A 21024-nucleotide genomic window follows, 5' to 3' on the forward strand; every position below is an offset into this window, starting at 1 on the left:
TAGCATCCAGACAAAATCTGTTTAATTTCAAAAGGCAGTTATGGATTTACACAATTTGATAGTGTTTCTTGAAATGTTGCCATTTGTTCTGAGAGAAAAAAAACCTGCCTCAACTTGTGTAAATAATGTGGGAAGGGGGAAAAAGTTGACAAGATGAGCTCATAAATCAATGATGATGAAGAGAGATCTGTCATCAACTCAGCTGAATTACAAATTGAAACTAGTTGTTTTGCAGTTGTCAAAAGAATAATAATTATGCCAGATTTCAACTTGTGTGGCCTGGCTTAATTTTTTGTTCTCATTTTCTTAAGATATATATATAAAAATGGTTTGGTGGTATATTACAGCAATTTAAAAAGTAAATCCGCTTTATTTTTGCAATTTTGTTTTCCGGCTCCTGTAATAGCATGCATTTATAAATCGTCCACCTTAACAATGATTGTTAAAGTACATTTAATTAAAAATTTAAAGACAATTTTAAACTTCAGATTTATTTTCCAAGAGCCCATGAAAAATTCCTGTGAACTGCACCATCATATCATTTCCGTTATGTTTGTGAAGGAAACGGAAAGTAGACCACACGTTATTTGTCAAAAGCTTCTTTGCTGCGCCTTGGCTTCATAGCCTTTTCTGCTCCAATGATGAAAATTGAACATAATTTTCGCATAAGCCCTTACAGCAATAGACTATTGCACCCTTCAGAATAAAGAAGCAGAAACAAACCTTACAGAAAAAAGAGGTTAAAAAGCTATTCTCAGAAATGTATGTAAGTGTGCAGCAGAATCAAGCTCTTCCTGCTATCTGCTCTCAACTATTTGCTTTATAATAGTTGGGACAATGCTTGAATATTACATTTGGCAATCCCTGACTTTGTTTAAGGCTCAGTAATACTTGACATTGACATCCTGTCATAAAGAATTAGTTAAAACATTGGATCTGGAGCAGCTAAGGAGGATGTGATATGTATGTAGGTGTTTGAAAAGCATGGATATGAAAAAAGAAAGATAAATTGTTGAAGATGATTATGTAACTGTTAGTTCCAGTGGTGTGTAACTTGGTGAGAAGAATAAGACGAATCCAGGAAGGATTAAAGCTGAAGATCAACAATGTCTTGATTAAGAAGATCAAGACAAATACGGAATTACTCCAAGCTCAGTAACGGTAATGAGTAAAAGTCCCTTGACCAGTTTGCTCATAGGTAAAAATAATGTTCTGGTAATGGAATTAATACATATTATGCTGAAGTCAGTAAGAACATATTGTTGCCTTTTCTGAGAGTTGTATAAGGACTAGATGACTTTGCAGATTTACCCTGCTTCATTTTTTATGCATCTGAAAATTAGCTGCTTTAGTCAAGTCTCCCTTACAGAAAGACATCTCTTACCAAGTAAGGCTTTACCAAATCTTTTCCCCTGCCTTTCTTCGAATATAAACCTAGTAACTGAAGCAAATTCACTTTGTTTAAAAGTCTGAGATTCAGAAACAAATAATCCTCCATCTGGCATGGGTCATGAGACAATGGTCATGAAGAAAGTGAGGCACTAAATCACCTCCAATGGTCTCATCTACAGCTATTCTCTGTGACTCTGTCATTGCATCAAGTCATTAATGACACTTAAGATATGTGTTTTTTCCAGATTCTGCCTTTTAAAGTTAAAAACATAGATAATTTTTTTTGTTCTACTGAATTAGGAAAATGTCTTCTCAGAAATTTAGAACAATCTCACCATTGTAGGTCAGATTTTTATTACATTCTGCATATATCTTCTTTCTTCCCCAAAAGCAATCAAACAAAAAGACAAAAACACTCAGGTGGAATGAGATTCTTTTCCAAACGTTGTGGTTGCATCATCACTTTCCTTGAAAGGTAATGTGTCTTTGTCTGATCTTTCAGCCATAAAAATGAAAACTGTTCTAAAAAACAAGCTGGGATTCCTTTCTGGAGGATTAAGTAGATCATTTGTCACTGAAGTTTTGTTAGTTTGGCTGCTGACAAGTCAGAAAGAAAAATGTTTTAGCAAAGCCATATAAAGATCCTAGTAAAGGGATGCTTGCTTTTAGCAGCAGGAGTATTATCTGATAAGATTGCAAATGTCTTTGGGCTCTTTGCCAAATTTTGACTAGTAATCACTGGTAGGCCTTCACTAAGGTTATATGTTTGGAAAAGGCAAAACAATAGCATCAATTAAATAAAAATAGATAAGTAATGAGGAACTAAAGGAACTATTGTCTCTGTCCTTAAAGACTCTTTCTCCTAAAGGCTTGCTCTCTTCACTGCTTGTGTATTTTTAGCAGGGTGGGCACACTCTTAGCTTCACTGGTAAAATTAATTCAAAGAGCTGCAAAGGAAGCTGATAAATACTAACTCCTTGATAATATTAAATTGTTGTAAATGCAATACAAGTAATTCAAAACAGTCTTCAAGATTATCATGACTAATAGTGAATAACATGGCTGGAACAGATATATCAGTCAGCATGAATATATATATCCCTCTATATGTGTATATAGTATATATAACCTTGTATATATGCTTATATACGGAGAGAGAGAAAGGTGGTGGGGAGAGATTATATACGATACTTACCCTGTCTGTGCTAAACCGAATAGTAAAGAATCAAGGCCAGGCTGTGAATTCATTAATTCAGCTGGTGATTGCATTGGAGCTAAGAGATGAACTGCTGCTTTTAGCAGTCTTTGAGTGTCTGTGTGAAATATAAGAATGTTTTATACAAATTACTCATGTGACCTCCCAAATAAATTGATTGAATTCAAACTCTTGGCAGTCCTTGCTCTAAAGTCTGAAAATGAGGTAGTTAAAAAATAATGTTCATAAAAAAATATATTTAATCCTGAATATACAAAATAAAATATCTAATGTGTAGTAATCAGCATTTCTGTCTGCTTCCACACAGTAATCATTTTTAGGAATAACTGTAATGAAAAAGCAGTAAAACTCAGGAAGTACCAGGCTATGGTTACTCATACATGCATGTACAAAAAAAGTATATCCAATCAGATATTTTTTAGCATTAAATTAGATATATATATATAAGTATTCTCATTCATAATGTGTCTCTAGATTATTTCTCTGGATTCATTTATGTAATGGAAAACCTGCATCGTTCACAGATCTAAGTATTACATCAGTCTGGATTTAGTCAGGGATTTCATTAAATCCAGTCTAATTTGCCTGAATTAGGGCTGAATAGAAACTTTCTAGACTGAACTTTTCCAGGTACTAGCTATGATATAGCTTTAATGCTATATAATTTTGCTAACAAAAAAAAAAATCAAGTGTTATGTACAGAATGCAAATGAAGACACAGAGTATGTCCCAAAGAAATTACAACCCAAATAGAAACTGAATCAAATGCCTAAAAACCTGATGTCACAGCTATACTTAGAAAGTTGATATATTTGGAAGCTTTTCCAGCTTAATATACTCCTTGAGTAACAGTGAGCTTTGAGGATGCAATGCATTTGCGGGAAATGTATGCATCAGATTAGCAAAAAGAGAAGAAAGAGGAAGAGTTGTAGTAGAGAAAAATTAAAAAAAAGGGGGATGAGGCTAGATATGAGAATTTAGTCTTAAAAATCAGGTTTGTAGCCAAAGGAGATACAGAGTGAGAGACCCTTTCTTAAGAGCTCATGTGAAGATGTTTTTCCTAGTAATAATATGGAAGAGGAAAGAGTTGGAGGCAAGAGAGAGTTGAGGAAGAGATGCTCGTGCCAGGTGTGAAAAAACACAAGAAGGGTTGAAAAAACATTCAGCCAAGAAAAATGTGGTGAAATGAAAGATGTCTAAAATGGGAAGGTGCATAAGAATGGTGAGCAGCCCGAAGTCATTAACCTTGAAGACAGAGGAAAGGGCAGATTTGTGTGTGCACACAGCTATTTCAAGGCAGGAGGGGAAAGAAAAACACAGAGAATTTGTGACAAAAATCAGAAGTTTGTGTGATATTGTGAGTATTGACCATTTAGGCTGGTCCTGGGCTGACTAATATGTGAATTTTTTCCATTTGTTTCAATGGGCTTTGCATCAGGGCATTAAAATCGCTTTAGCATACTCACAAGTTAAACAGATTCACATCTCCCCTCCGAATATTCATATTCTCATGAAAGCATTATTCCTGATGGGTGCTTTATTTTGTTTAGTTAAAAATGGATGTACAACAAAGATCAGAGCTTAAAATAATATTTGGGGTGTAATTTAACCGTGACATGTTTTACACAGTACCGAATTACACGATGTTGTTTGAGATACTCTGAAGACAGCTTTGACTTTTCATAATAATTAATAGAGTTCCTCTCAGCTCTGTAATGTCTCTCAAATGCCAGTTTACTTGGGTCGCATCCAGAAGCAGCACTGCAGTATTGCCAGGAAAGCTGCCATCCTCTGGAAGGGATAAGAAAACGAAATCCCTGTCTTCATATGGCAAAAAAAATTTCTCAATATACTGTCAAAAATAATGTTGTTTAGTAGTGTCTTCTCCGATATATCTTCGTTCCGATGACTAAATTATTTTCTGAAACAAAATTGTTGTCTTAAAATAATTTTTAAAAGTGCTTTCCAATAAATGTGTTTCCAGACTGTAGTTTATGAGAGGAAGGATTTATTACTTCACAGCCAATGACTGGCTTATTCCCAGTTTTAGGTCACTGTAAAGTATAACTCTGGGTAAGGACATGGTTAAGTGTCTGCCCGAAATAGGCAGACAAACTAACAACTCTGCTTGTGCAAATGTATGTATGTGTGGTAAATTGAGGCGAATGAGCGGCTTCGTTAAAAGAAAGGCGGTTCCTTAAAAGAATGTAGTTTGGTGTATACATGGTATTGAGAGAACTGAACTTTATGAATGCAACTGAGATATTAATGAAACAAAACGGAGATGATAGTGAGAAAAAAAGGGTATTTTAAAATTATTTGTAAACATGTATATGCATAGTTTCAATATTTACACATAAGAAAGCAAGAGCCTAAATATGTTTCCTTGATCTTCTGCCCTAAACATTTTTACATAACAAAATACGCATCTTCTAAAAAAGAAACAACTAATTGAGGAAGCAGAGATTCCCTAGAAAAAGAAGTAGGTGAGTTATAGTACATCATAATCTGTTCATAGGCCAGCTGTGTATAAGCGGGATATATTACCTAACCGCATTTGTAAGACCTTTGCTGAAGTACTGTGTCAATCTGGGGTACAGACTGCAAGAAAGATGAAGTCTGATTGAAACAGAAAGTAAAAATAATGATCAAAGACCTAGAAAAATATGACTGATGAGAGAAGATTGAGTGAACTGGTGTTGTTACGTCTGGAGTAGTGAAAATTGCTACCGTTTTTCCTCTAGGTCCTGAACTATGTAAAATGCTGCTGCAAAGTGGAATAGAATAAACAGGTTTCATTTTCCTGCTGGACAGGAGAAATAGTTCTGGAATAACATTGCAGCAGGGAAGGTTCAGATTAGAATTAAGGACAATGTGTTAGGAGTAAAGAGAGTTCAGCACAGAGTATTGCCTGAGGGTGCTACAAAATCCTTATCACTGGTGGATTTTGATAAGAGCCAAACTTGTGTCAGGAATAATACAAATGATTTTGCTTTTTTGCAGGAGAGTAAGCTGAATAGCTTCTTAAAATGCATCCAATTATTTTTTTTCTATCATTTTAGCAGCTAAATAACAATATTTAATACACTTGTATACAATATTTTAGAAAATGAAAGTATAAAGACATCTTTGAATTAAACTGTACCATATCCTTGTTGTTGAACCCATCTGGAATTGTTAAAATTTTAGGCCTGTTCTGAATTTGAAAAATCTGAGTTAGGGGTACCCATTCTGTCTCCTGGCAGTCTGTCTTCTTTAAACTACTGCAAAAGAACAAAAATTCTTGGAACAAAAGGTAAATAAAAAATGCAGGGACCAAAAATAATCCAATTTATGAACTAGTAACTTAATAAAATAAAACCAGGGATTTATACCTCTGTTCTACTCTGCCTTTATGTTATGCATAAAATAAGCAAATAGCATAAAGCTAACATCATGTGTCCTTGTTTCTGTCTCAATCTTGCACTTTATTTTCAAAATCACTAAGCAGTGGTCTGCCTGTGCTGTCAAGTCAACAGGAATTTCCATTAATCTGAAGATAAGTAGTGTTAAGTCTATCTGTATTGTATTATTGACAATATGTAGATGTGCTGAGTGAAAACTGTGAGCTTGTGCTTGTATGAGAGATACCACATTTTAGATCAAGCCTTGCTGTAAGATTCTCACTACAGCTGCCCACCTACCTGATAGACAGTTGATGGCCACTCAGTAATTTCACAGTTCAAAATGGTGCAGACATATGTACCAATCCGTATGTACCTGTGGATTTCTACACATTAGCTTTAATGTAAAGGTTTTTTGTTCCCTGCCAATTACCTTAATCCAATTTAATGATTTTATCACATGTCAGTTTGCATGCTGTCAAAAACTTAGGAATACACATGCATGCCCATATATATTTCACTTAAATAGTTGTGTGTATAGATAAATTTAAATTAAGAAAATTGATGAGATGACAGCAAGTGAAAAAGGTCTTAATTTTGCAAAGTAAAATACAAAGTGTTCTTGTTGTTCCTCAACAGCAATAGAATGTGGACAGTTGTTTGGAAGAGTCCTAATACAGTTCAGTTGCAATAAAGGACTAAAATGCCAAAATTCTTGGCACAAATAGAAGTTATTTCATCTTCTGTGCTGAACCGTATTTACAGTTAGAAAATGCTTTCTAATATGTAACCCAAATACCTTTTGTTGCAAATTGAGCTGATTACTTCTTATCTAACCCTGCGTAGACATAGAGGACGATTGAACAGTTTCCCTTACAAAAGATTTTAAAACCCTGTGTCTTTTTTCAGAGCCACTTTTGTCTAGAATAGTTTCTTATTCTGTGAATATCATCTGATGCTATTCTACTGGCTGTTTAGACTAGCCTAAAGTGGAGATATTCAATTAGCTTTAATTCAGCCATTTGATATGCTGGTGGCAGTACCTTATTACAAGGAATTCTTTTTTCTGTTCTGACATTAAGCAAATCTGTATTTTCAAATGACATTACTTACCTACTTGAGGAAATTACTCTGAAGCAGGGTGTGAATTTAGAGTGCAACAATTCCTGAGCCCTGATGGGAAACTTTTATTACACAATCAGTCAGAGATAAAGGACCTTGCTGGAGGTGATTTCAGTTATTTTAGTAGAATTTGCTGCTGAAAGTATGGCTGTTTGTGGAAGTAGCTGTTCAAAGCCACTTTCAGCAAGCTGCTGTCCTCTCTGGTGGGACATATGTGTCCTTGCGTGGCTTGGAGACTCTTCCTCCTCGGCTCTGAAATAGGAGTCCATGCATTTCCTTTCTGTGTGAGGAAATCTTGTGTCCGTAGCCCTGGCTTCACACTCCCAAGAATCCTCCAGATCTCTGGGATGAGCTGATGCACCCTTGCCAGCATAATTCTGGAGAAACCTCACTCATCTTTGAAAAATCTGAAACCAGCCAGCTGAATACACAAATTTAGCAGAAGCTTCCAGCTAAATGGAGGCTGTAACTTCACTAGAGAAGTAGAAACCTTCTGGATTAACCAGACTACCTGTGATCTGAGGATCAAGCCTTTTAGTTACCATGGCAGAAGTAAAACAGCAAAAAAATATTTTTTTGTTTTTCTTCTTTGATGGCCCTGATATATTAATTTCAAATCTCTTTATGCTACAACCAACCTCTTTCACAGAGTTTTAAAAGAATGGTCTAATAGTCCGTGTTTATATTTTATTAGCTGTCAAACACTGTCTAACAAAGGTAGCCACTGACAGTGAAACAAGACAACAACAAGGTTATTTAGGAGCGCTGTATTGATAGGTGAGAATTAAAGATTGGAATGAGATTTAACCAAGCCCCGATGGAGTGATGTGTCTAAGAAAAAAAAAAAAAAATCTTTCTCCGGATCCATACAGACGTGCTCTGGTTTAATCAGCATCATCAACGCAAAGCTCCCATCTGTAGAAGTGAGGTGTACTCCCACCAGAGAGGCGAAGGAAAAAAGCTTCGTAACCAAAGAGGTGGTTCTGATTTCTCCGTGATACTGGTGTAATTGTCAGTGTTTTAAATTCCTGTGATAAAATCAGACTTTGAAATTAACTGAGCTGAGCTTCCAACTTCTCAGGACAGGTCTAGAAATAACCTGTTGGCTATGAAAACCTAGACCAAATAGGAAGATTGCAACGGAGCTCCTGTTATTCACAATTAGCTTGGCTTCCTACAAGGCTCCTATGGTGAGGAGTGTAATCAACTCACCTACAGATATTGTGATTTCAGACGTTAATGCCACAGCATTTCTAGGCCAACCTCCATTCCCTGGGAAAACACAGCACTTGATCCATGTTTGGATAGGGAGATGTCCTGCTGTTCACATCAGATGGAAACAACAATGCTAATGTCAGCTTCTCATCAGTGACCTTAGGTTTGTGTTATACCAGAAAAAATCACGTCTGAAATAACAGTGACAAAATCAGTCCTGCTATATGATTCACCAATTTTTAAAAATACATACAAGCTTTTACGTTGTGCATTAAATTCAGGTATAGACAGTTAGTGCTTTATTAACCACCAATATTGTATTTAAAATCTTGTGTCTAAAACTGGGATCTTTGCCTGTGAGTACTCCTACTCCTTGGCAAAGCTAGAGAGTCAAGACTATGTATCTTGATATAGGTTTGTGGCAAATGCCAAATGTGTTCCTGCCTGATTTTGTCATGTCAGCTGCCGTTCTGCCTGAAGAACTGTTGAGGAAATGAGGGAGATCTCAGCTGCACAATACTGAAGTATTAATTTAATTATCATACCAGCAGAGGTATCCTTGTAAGAGGTTAAAATAAGATTACTAGAGATATAAAGAAATTAAGAAGACTGGTATTTATTTCAAAGAAGGTAGATCCTTTTATATACATTTATGTTTGTTCACTTATGTTAAGAAGGATTCAGTGAAAGGTACTGAGCTTGTGCATAAACCAGCATTACAGAAAACAGGATCTTTCCGTTGCCATTACCTCGCTTCTAGATTCAATCTTGTAGTGAATTGAGGGCTGGAAATCTGATGAGGTTTTCACTATCTCAAATAGTCTGAAAGTTTTGTGGAAAAATTATCTATTTTACTATTGGGATTTTTACTAGCTTTCCAGTAACCTCTCCGTCTTCTGATGGGCCTGCTTAAAAATGTGTGACTATATGATGATCCTCACAGGTCTTTCCAGGGATGACAAACTTGACCGTGACATAACTTCTTGTCCCAGATTTCCTAGGAGGCATCATTTAATTGTTAGCTGCATTATTGTGGCTCCAAGTACACACTGTCAGTAGCTGTTTTGTATGGGGATTAAATGTTGTCGATCTTGTAATATGCAGTTTCCTTAATTTTGTGTTTTTCTTTGACATATCACTTCACACTTAACTATAAATAATAAACTACTTAGCTCATACATATCAATAAGAAAGTCTGTTAGAAGTGAGAGATTGCTTGCTTAATACCAACAAGTACTTTGGAGAACATCAAATCCCCTGACAGGTGAGTGTTGCCACAAGGATTTATTTTGTTCAGGCTTTAACTAAAATAGCTTCAGTTGCATTTTGCTATTTAAGCATATTGAAGTAGAAGGTTATAGCAAAATGATTCATAGATAGTAATTGCATTTCCCAGCTTACCTCTTTTCATAAATGAAATCACAGATTCAATTTGTACTTGATCTTGAGCACAACAATGTCAATATTTGTATATTCATCAGTTTAACTAGAAAGTAGTTTTCTTTTGTTCGTCCCCAAAATATTTAGAAGTTTTAGGACACGTGCTAGTGTTGATTTTCTTTTTCTCCTCATAAGATACACAGGAATGTGTTTCTATATTTGGAGTATTTAGACTGTTAATTAAAAGAAGCATCTGGATTTTAAAGCAGTAAGGGAAACATAGCAAAGGTATGTGTTCTTACACTGTATTTTTATATGCTGTATAATTAGCATCCTACAACAGGGGAATCTGAAAAAATATTGAGTCTTGCCTTGTATCTGGAAGTTGAATCTTAATTAACTCATCTTTAGCTGCAGAGATAACACACAATCAAATCAGTTGTTTCACTAATTTGATTAGACAAAATCATGTTGAACTGAAGGAACAAGAACCAGCGTATTTTGACCACTCACTATAGAACAAATGTTCACAGTGAATGTCACAGCGCTCTGGCATGAGTTAAGCAGCTTGGTTCATTTTCTGGTAGTGAAGAACAGAAGAATTAAGCAATTTAGGTAAAATCATATAGCTCCAATCTATCCAAGATGAGAAGATTGCTGGGCAACTTCTAAAGCTGAACATGGAGTTTAGCACTGCAGTGAATCTAAGCAAGTTTCCAGTCATGTGCTATAAATAGATGAGTATATGTTACTTAAAATGATAAAACTTATTTACTCCAAATAAAACATTTCTTACGAGGACCAGGGGCAAAGGAATGAGTTATGGCAGGACTGCTATTTTCTACGTGGCTTAAAACCTCTATATTATTCTCCAAAGTCCTGCTTACTAAGGTCACCAGTAAAGAGAGTTTTCCTGCATGTCTTTCCTTCCCATTGCTTCAGTGCTTTCTTTTTGCTGTGTAAGTCGTTCCTTTATTGACTCCCCAGGTTGTCCATACTTGAAGTCACAACTAGACCAACAGGCCAGTCTGAGAACTGTTGCTTCATATGTTTGGTGTCACAGTTATTTAGACACTTGACATTTCTTTCAATTACCCAGTTTTATTGGAATCTGTTACTGTGGTCTGCTAGCCAAAACAAGGACTTTACTAAAAAAAATAATAAATTGCTGGCTAATACTATTTGCATGGTAATTGCTTTGCAGTGCCTGTTAAATCAGTGTTTCTGGCACAGCTTTGTGATAGCAGAAGTAGGGATATTAATATGCTATGACAAAAAGCTTTTCCCATTTTCTGTTTTTTAAGTTAATTACTATTTTGCCATGGCAGGGTTGGGTGGGAAATGTATCTGTTGTTACCCTCAGCTTCATGGGGTTTTGATGAAGGCCATTGCATGGGCTGGAAAATTGGTGATGTTCACAGATTTTTAGGGAAATGTTTAATGGGACAGGGTCAGCTCTGCTGTAGACTTCTTGTACCTTTGTGGCGCAGCTGACCAGCACAGGAGCAGAAAATCCAGCCTGTTTCCAGCTTGAAAATGACTGATGACATGTGCCATTCATCAATCTGAAATGCCTGCCGTGCATCCTCAGCCCAATTAATCTGCACGTATGCTGGAAATCCAACACCTTCAGACCATGCTGGATTTCCTGTCTGCCTTCATTCCAGGTTGAGCACGTGCACAATCATTTTGACACATCCAGATGAAATGGACTCTCAGGCCATACGCTGGATGACAAAGGTGTCCGTGTTTCCATCTGGGATTCGCAGGCAAGAAATACATGAGCCTCAGATAACTCCTAATTCAGGGTGTAAAAAGCAACGGCTATCTCATGGTTTGATCTCAGTTTGATTTCTCCCTCCAGAGCATTAATGGCAGTTATATAGTGTATGTGTTGTCTGGGAAGAGTCTTCTGAACCTGACTGCATTTTTTAGGTCTTGTCACAACTCCTAGTTGGTTTTAGTAAGCATTTGGTGAAGTTTGGGATTGCAAAAAATAATCTTACAGGAAAAATTTTTAACGTTATATAATATATCCTGCTTTAAGCATTTCTAAGATGCCTCATACCAAAGCTCTTTTGTCTGTAGTGCATCATTGCATGCCGTTATTTTTAGCTGCGTGATTTAAAAATGTTACTGTAAAGACACTATTACACATTTTCTATATGTTTGTTGGTTTTTGTGTTTTTTTTTTTTTTTTTAAAGTGCTCACAGGACTCACTGCAATTTGTAGTTACAGTTTAATTAATTATTAGGCATATGTAACTGTCAATCAATAATTTAGATACTTCTGGCTCACAGTTTTTGGAATGGAGCTTGGTTTATGAAGAGTGAACAAATATACCATTCCATCTGTTAGCCGAACCACCTGGCACAAAATCATTTGGGGCATAATTATGTAGTTGGCAAGAGTTTCAAAAAATGTGATTTCTGGAGTTTTAAACCCAATTGATGCTTTACTTTGTAGTGATGGAAACCTGACTAATGCAACAAGGACCAGTTCTTTTTTTCACACCTCTGAATAAAATAACTTGTGTTCACCTTGCAAAAAATGCCTAACATCGACGAATATAGGAACCAAGAGACAGGCGTGAAATAATCCTGAGAGCCTAATCACAGGAATGGAATTGAAGCCGGTCTGTTATAAGCAGTTGAAAGGAGTCACGTAGGAGTTGCATCATTGTCCTTTTAATCTCTGTAGGAAGAGACTTGGGACAATTTGGGAAATGATTTTTCCTTCTTGATGGTAGTGCAAATGTTTTTCTGAACTCTGGGTTTTACAAGATTGCTACATCTGCAAATCTATTTTCTTATTCTTTCAGTGATAAAATTTCTTTAATCCTCTGGAAGCACAGAATACACACGTAAGAGACAGCAAATATTATTTGAAATATAAAGAAACTTTCTCTTTTTAACTCCTGGAAGGGGAAAACAAACTCATGCAAGGTTAGCTATAGGTTAAATAAAACTTCTGAATTAGGAGCAAATAGATACACCACTTAAAAAGAAAAATAAATTGCTCCAACTAAGTGTTTACTGCTGGTTGCAAGCAGTCTTTAAGTGTGCATACACTATATATTGTAAAGCTGCAGCTGAGACAAAGCTGATTTAATGGTGTAAGGTGAGTAGTGTTTGTAAGGCACACCAGGATACTTAAACAGGTAGTTAGCATAAAACTTAGTCCTTTTTTACTAAAATCTGTGAGAATGTCAAACAGAACCTGGGACCTTGCTTTGAAGTTTAACTGTTTGCTGTTGTTCAGAGCATGTGGTCACACCTGAACAACTCGTCCTTCTGTATGTTACAGAAAGACACAGGTTAAAATTTGCAATTGAAAATGCAAGGAAATTAGGTTATTGAAGAGGGGTCTTATTTATGAGTAAGAAACACCTGCTCAGAATTGTTTGCTTTGTTGTTTTCTTCCTTATGGTAAATCATTGGCTGGCCATATTTTAGTGTCTGGGGAGGGAGCATCCTTAGTTTTAATTCTTTGCATGGTTAAAGCCATTCAGTTATCATTCAGTTTAATTAAATGACTTTTAAAATTTAATTTTAGTGAAGGGAAAAATGATCTATCATTAAAATTTTGATTGAATGTTGTTTGTTTTGGTTTGTTTTTTTTTTTTTTTTTTTTGTGGCAGATATTGGGGAAGAGCCTTTGAGATAACTTTAGTAATAAAAAATGCGTCTGGTAGTCTGTCAAATGTGTTATCTGTAATGAAAATAGAATCATTGATATTGTTAATTAATAAGTGATGAATTAGTCTGGAACCTGACACTTAATTTGCCCCAGTAATGGCATTCAAGAGAAATCACAGATTACACTAGGCTGCCATTCTCAAGAAGTCCCTTTTTCTTCAGTTTGTAGAAACTTATGGTTCTTCAGCTAAAAATCAGGATTTGGCTTTTGTCTACTGTGAGGAGAAATCTAGGAAAGAAATAAGTATTATTTGACAGAGTAAGATTGAGAAGAGTAAGTTCTGTGTATGAAAATTTGCATTTCCTATATGAAACTGAACATCTTATTGCACTCAAACAATGGATAAAGAATTCCCACCCAGTATCAGGTGCTCAACCAAATACTCCAAGTCACTCACTTGCAATCACTTCTGTAATTGCCAGAAATATGTATATGCCTCTCTGTAAGGCATAAGTGTTGGTGTAATTCTGTAAGTATTGGTGGAAAAACACATGTCCTTAGTGGAGCAGTCTGGATGTCTTCTTTCCATATTGAGCAGAGAAACGGTTTTCTGTAGGTTTCCCTGTAAGCTTTTCCTTCCACTTGCACCCATCCCCATAGTACTTAAGTGCCTTTTTGTATTTTTCAAATTGTCTGTCCAGTTCCTTATATTTTTATTCTTGAAACTGTCTTGACAGTGGGCATTATGAATACAAGTGTTGTCTGAAATTACATCACTAAGGGATAGACTATCAAACTTGCTCTGACTGTGGATAGTAATGAATTAATTTTATGCTGGAAGAGCAAATTGCTTACATTATTACATACAAACCATTTGAATAATCTGTTTTCTAAATATTTTTAATTAGGTAGAATTATTAAGACACAATGAAAATGGGTTCATTTTTTAAATTTAAGACATGAGAAGTCAAACTGTGATTTGTTTGTTGTGTTATTCTTTAGTTTCAGTTGAACAAATTAATAACAACATATTAAAATTAACATAAAAATGCTAGCTCTGAACTCCATCTAAACTAGTATTCAGTCTTTGCCAAAAGCCACTGTAAGAGACAGCAAGGAGCAGTCTCAGATGGTTAACAGGTAATTTCAGAATAACCTATAGAAGGGCAGTAACCTTGCTTTAATTATTAAAATGCGTAGAAGAATGTGTTACACGCCTTAATTCGAAACACATTCTTGGGCAGTTTCTTAGCAAATCACTTGTAGAAAGGGTTACTTAATTTGTCTGTCTGATACATAAATTAACGTATATCTAAAAAAACCACTAGTAAGGATGGCATTTGAAGCAGAGATTGAGAAAATTGAAGTGATGGAAAGATTTTGAAAGAACTTAATCCCTTGCTACTTCTCATCTTCCCTATAGCCACAGCCTGTTACACCAGAGTGTATAATCTTGAGGATGTAGTAGGCTCCCTGAGAGTGCAACCAAGGGATGTTCACTTCTGCTCCAAGCCACCAGGTTTCTTCTGTTTGGGTTTTTTTCAGTGGAGAACAGGAACTTAAGCAAAATGTACAGGCTTATCAAAGTGTTTGGTGTTACCTCAACTATAAACAGAGCACAGCTCACTTTTGGTCCTCAGCAGCACCCCTCAATGCATCCAGCTTAGCATCTCTGCTCCCTCAGGCCACAAAATGCTCTGGGGTAGGATTGTTAAAAGACAGGAACAGAAAATGATCTGTTATATTGCATCATTCAGAGAAATTGGTAAAAGTGAGGATTCTTCCAATTTTTGAAAATGTCCTGCAGAAGACAGAAGAAGGAGTAGCTGACCAAGAAGAACCTGTGTGTGTTTGAAACGTGGGGATGTGAAGGGATCATCTGGCCTCAGTTTCTCCAGGTGACTGTAGCCATGCAGGTTGGTTGGAAACTGAAATTCTGTGATTGGTCCATGAGTAGCAAATTAAAAGGACTGTTTCCACTGCCTGGTGTGTCTTGTCCCAGATGCTGTTCCTAAAAAAGCACCTTTTTTAATCTGTAAAGTGTTAGGGATGTATGTACAAAATTAATTCAATATTCCCATTTCTGTACAACTGTTCCTTTTTTTAATGCCTACTTTTTGCATCAGTGATGTCTTGTACAATGAGTTCCAAAGTTTATTTTTTACTTTATGATTATTTCTGATGCTAGAGTGTGAATGAGCCCCTGTCACACTCCATATCCTCTTCTTGGAGGTAGGTAAAAACATATCACAAAAAAAAATTACCTGTGCTGTAAAACAGCTTCTTCACTGAGTAATGACAAGAAACAACAAAGAAATACGGCAGGCAGTTTAATGAGGAATAGCAAATAATAATAATAATAATAATATAAAGTGAAGCAACATAAATTTGTGAGGGGAATAAAAAAGAGGGGGCGTGTGCTTGTTTTAAAATCAAGTGCCAGTGTATTACCTTTCCCGTGCGTGACTTTATTTTTGCAATAGCCCTATGTGGACTGGCCACTAGAGGGGGAACGGATACAGGTTTTGCCGTTGTGCTGCAGTTGTAAATCCAGATTCTTTGCCTCTCTCCTTACATACAAACTTTCCCAAGTCATTCATCCTTTCACTTGTCAGTCGCTTAGCCTTATCTAGCAGTTCTATCCTTTCCTAACTTATGTTTAACAAACCGGAGACTGGTTTCTAACTGAAGGCACGGTACTGATTTATATCAAGCTATTTAATTTCTTGAGAGCTGTTCCATTATGTATACGTTTGAGATATTATTCCACTTTTCTTTTTTTCTCCTTTTTTTTTTTTTTCTCTGCACACTGAGCAGAGATTTTCAGTGCAATATCCAGATAGAAAGTTGTCCAATTGTTGCGTATAACTTACATCACCAAGGCACAGATGAACAGTTTTCCTTTTATCTTGTCTTTTGCTTTTGTTTGACAATTCAGAATTTCATCCATCAAAGCTTATATAATCTTCAGCCTTTGGAAGTCCCTTTGCACATCCTTATGATTTTCATTACTTTTTGTGATATAAATAATCTGTCATTTGAAAAATGCCGTACATTCTCTGATTGTAGCTAGGATGATTCAGCAGCCCTGGACTTGGGACCATACTGCACTCAATATTTTCACTGTATTGAGTAAAAGGCCTCTATATTTTGGGGCACTTAGCTAGTTTTCTGTGAGCATGTAGCTTATTTATGGGAAACTGAATATCTTTTCAAGGTGTTTTGTCAAAAGGTCTTTAAAAGTCCGAATATAAAATTACCTTTTTTTTGTGTATCACTTTGCTGATATTATGCTCATCCAAAAGGACTGGAGTTTATTACAGAAACATGATGTTACTCCACAGACGACCAGTCAATTTATCCCTAGCGAATGTTATTATAGATCTTAATAAATCTTGAAACAAACTTAAAGTTACTGAGGTAAGACTTACTGGTCTGTTATGATCATCTCTTATCAACTCTAAAATAGGGGAAGTCAAGTGTATTTTAGTTATTCAGGTTTTGGTGCAACATTTACTAGAAACCTTCATTTTTCGCTAGCTCCTCCACTTCACTTTTACACTTGTGTTTTTTTTTTTAAATTTCTTGACAAACACCATTTGGTTGTCCTGTTTTGTTGTTTTAAATGCCCTAGTGCTTTACACACTTTAACTTTTATTTCCCAATTACTAACATCAGTATTACCTAGAAACAATAGATCTGAGATGGATTTTAGTGTTTGTTTCGAGTTTGATTTTCCAGGACTTATTCATCAAGTCCTCATTAAGAGTTATCATTAACAGCCATAGCTTGACTCCTTTGCTAATGAAAAATGACAGATTGGGGCTAGATTATTCTACATCATGGGAAAACATAACCGGGGAAAAAAGGGAAAAGTTTTCAACTCCCTTTTTTATGAGAGATACACGGTGTAACTTCATGAAACTACTTAAAGGAACATTTTGGGAAGATCTTTGTTCCACTGGCTAGAATAACCCAGTGTAATCTCTAACAATTGCTGGAATCAGGGAAATGCATACACAGAACCAATACAATAGGTTTACTTCAGGCTGGAACTGCTACCCATCAAAAAGACATCTATTAGTTTAGCATTTTGTCATCAAATATCACCGCAGTGCTTTGTTATTCCTTGATGAGTTTCTCCTGTGTTGGTTATCGCCTAAATCTTTTTGTCATTAATCTGCTATGGGCACTGTCCCCTTTTCACTTTTCCCATTTATTTTTTAGCAGTTTCTATCCCATGTAATTCACCATTTTGCAGTTGATGCTTGATGCCCTCCACCTTCTGCAAGCTTAAGCATTGTCCCATGCAGTGTTTTTTTGTTTGATGGGGTTTTTTTCCTCATAGACAGTATGTCACATTTCTTCTACTCAATTATTGTCTCCATTATTTCTTTGTCTTTCAGGCCATAAGATTCACATTCAATTTATTAGACTACAGCAATTACATAATAAATTCATTACATCCAGTTGTTGTTTGGGAATTCGATCTGACAGTAGCACTGGGTTCTGGGCTGTTTGTAAAGGTAGTTACAGCACAAGGGGAAGGTTTGTGAAGATGGAGGCAGCTGCATATGCCGGTAAAAAAATACAGAATATTCAATATGGAGTGACATTTACATGAAATTAAGGTAAACATTTGACATGTGGTGGCCTCTTTAGCATGGGGATTGCAAACCTTTCAGCAGCAGCCACAAATTTCTGTTTGCTGTTGAAAAATTGCTTTGGGAAATAATCTGGATCAGAGAAGTAAATTTTCTGTCAAGATAAACTTTAGTAAGGAGCCAAGTTTAAAAAAATAGAGGAGGGGGGGAAATCCCTAGGTGGTTTATCTCATTATTATTAACATTCTTTAATATTTACCAGGCTCTTTTAGCAAGCCAGACTGTCAGTAGAGGCACTGAACCACAGAGACAGATTCAGGTTTACTCGCGGGAGCTCACTTTACCTTTCGTCTTGCAAAGAGGGTTGATAGCAGATGTGTTTCAAAGGGCTGGCAGTTGTTAAAAGAACCAAAACCTCTGGAATTCAGTAGCTGTGGACTGTTCTTGCAGTCTAGTTTGGGATTTTCAGGGTTTCCCTCTCCCCCCCCCCCCCCCCCCCCCCCCTTTTGTTTCACTCTGCCCGTGAAGTTCTGGGAATGAGAAATGGAAGAGTGGGTAAGAAGAGATAAAAATTAGGGGGAAGGTATATATTTTAAAGCATATTCAGAAACCTGTTTTCAGTTTAGAGTCCCCCAGCTGTTAGGAGGATGTTTGCTCATACCTTACTGTAACTACAGGGGTACAGAGGTGTGCTACTGCAGGGAGATTTGGTCTATATAATCTGCATTGCCCTCACTGAATAAGCCCCTAAATCAATTTGATATAACCCACGCATAATTTTTTATCTCAGATTTTACTGAAAATACAATTTTTAGTCCTCTTTCCGGTGCCATGCTCTGCTTTGCTATTAGGAGAAAGGTACATCATGAAAAAGACCAGAACAAAGTTTGTAATAAATTAACGACTGGGCTTACTGTCTAACCATGTCAGTCAGAGAAATCTGCTGTGCTTAAAATGGTAATTCAGTGATGAAGTAGGTTCTTATACTTACCTATTACCTTTGAAATCTTGGACTTAGTCTTTGTTAGCTCAGAAACAGAACCGAATTGGTCATGTTCCCATAGCACCCGTGTTGAAAGACATCTTGCTGGCGGTAGTTACTGTGTCTGGTGAGGATGTGAAGAACATGAGAGCAGTGAAATGGTTTAAAATAAAAAGTGCCTTAGCAGAATAGTAGGTGCTGTTTGCCAAGCACAGGCGCACATAATATTATCCTTTAGCCACTGCCAATTCTCTCTAATTTCTATAAGTGATGTACATATTTGGATTTTTGGGAAGGGGAGAAAAGGTGTAAAGCTGGTGTTTATTTTAAACTGAATTTCTTCCCTTGTAATGCACATCTGTGTACTTTGAGCTCAAACTCCTTTCAGTGCAGCCTGTTACATTTGACTGTCTCACCCAACTATCACACCAGCAAAGGCGAATAAGAACAATAATTGCTTTAAAGGTTGAATAATTGTGTCTGAATGCCAACAAGTGACGTTATCTTTATAACAAAAACAATTCCCCTGTTCTGACGGAAATACAGATTTCATTGCAAATATGTTCACTTTAAAGCAGACACACTGCAATAAAATTACAGTGCTTTGCAGCATTCATCTCGGATCTTCACAGCCACCCACCCAATTACAGGCTGTGTCTTGCCAGCAGAAGATTGTTGCTTGGTTTCTGTAATATTTTTGTAGCCTTGCTTTTCCTCTACATAACTTTAGAGGTAGACTGTGCTTACTCCTTTCCTTTCACCATGTTTTTCTCCTGTAAAAAAAAAAATAATTGGCTGGTATGGAAAGTCTTTCGCATGGCTCTAAATGTAATTTTTTTCTACATAGAAGATACTCTGAATAGTTGTTTCTAATACCTTAATAGCTCTGGTTTATGTCAGTAATTATATGAAAGGTTAATCTTTAAATCACCAGCATTTCCTAAATTCCTAATCAACTTCATGCTTGGAAAGGAACCCATATAAATGCTCAATTTGTTAATATTAGACTGGGTTGAGCAGGTCAAGGAAAAGTATAACCTTGATGCATAATGATAAATTGAACGCAGCAAAAATATCTCAGATCTGTTTGTGATAATAGCTGTGAATACGAAAGCTGAATATGAGGGAGAATGAGTGTGGATATAATTAGCAGGAGAATCTGCTATAGCTCAAGATCACCCCTCTCTCTAAATGAGCGTTTCTTAAGGGATGTGGGAAAAAGGAGATATTTTGGGCAGAAAAGTCTGATTTTCTAGAAAGTCTGCGGTGAACTGTGACTAGGATAGCTAAGAAGTTCGGCCAAAAAAATTTGTGGAAGAGGCATGGTGCAGGAGTTCAGCGAACAAAATGATGGATGAGGGGGACATTGCGCTCCCAGGGAACAGGGAGTTGGCAGAGGAGATTACGGGGTTGTGTGCGCGCGCGTTTGGGAAAGCATGTCCGTCTGCGCCTCTGGAAATGAGAGAGAGTGTGTGCAACTGGGAGTTTGAAAAGGCAGGGGGAGAGAGAGAGATGCTGGGCATCTTTCTTAAATCTCTTCTGTTGTCCTTGCCACAGTCTTAATGTGGGAGGTAAAGGCACAGCAAAATCTCATTTCCCATGTGTGCACAGTGGTCCCCTCGCCTTCACACCGGTTCTTGTCTTCCCTTTCATCCTGTCCCCTCACCCTTTCCTTTTCTCTTTCTTGCTCAGTAGAGCTATTTAGTGTTGTACCCTCCTTTCCAGAAGCTGTTTCATCCCTGCTTGCACAGTTTTTAAAACTGCTTTCTCCACCCACCTTCAGTCTTGCTTTTTCATCTGTGCTAGTCCTTTAGATTTAGCATCTTCAAAAAAGAAAAAGCAAAAGAATCCAGTAACAACCTGATTTAGTTGTCGTTACTCCAGTCTTCTCTCTCATCTTTTGTCCCCTCTTAATTTCTTTTATTATTATTGCTGTTATTATTATTATAGCACTAGAAATAAGCTTCCTAATTACATACTCCCTCTTAGTTGCCATTCAGAATACCATTGGAGAAGCTGGGGGGAAGGGAAGGGATATTCAGAGTGTCCTTTTGCTAATAATGCAGAATGAGACACATACAAGAAACAAA

General features: G+C 36.6%; 1 protein-coding gene across 3 annotated transcripts in view; it reads left to right on the plus strand.

Moving 5' to 3' along the window:
• CTNNA2 (catenin alpha 2) overlaps positions 1-21024 on the plus strand; it is a 524441-nt gene that overhangs the window by 328780 nt on the left and 174637 nt on the right. The window lies entirely within an intron of this gene.

Source organism: Strix uralensis, chromosome 4, assembly GCF_047716275.1.
Source record: "Strix uralensis isolate ZFMK-TIS-50842 chromosome 4, bStrUra1, whole genome shotgun sequence".
In the NCBI taxonomy this organism is placed as follows: Eukaryota; Metazoa; Chordata; class Aves; order Strigiformes; family Strigidae; genus Strix; species Strix uralensis.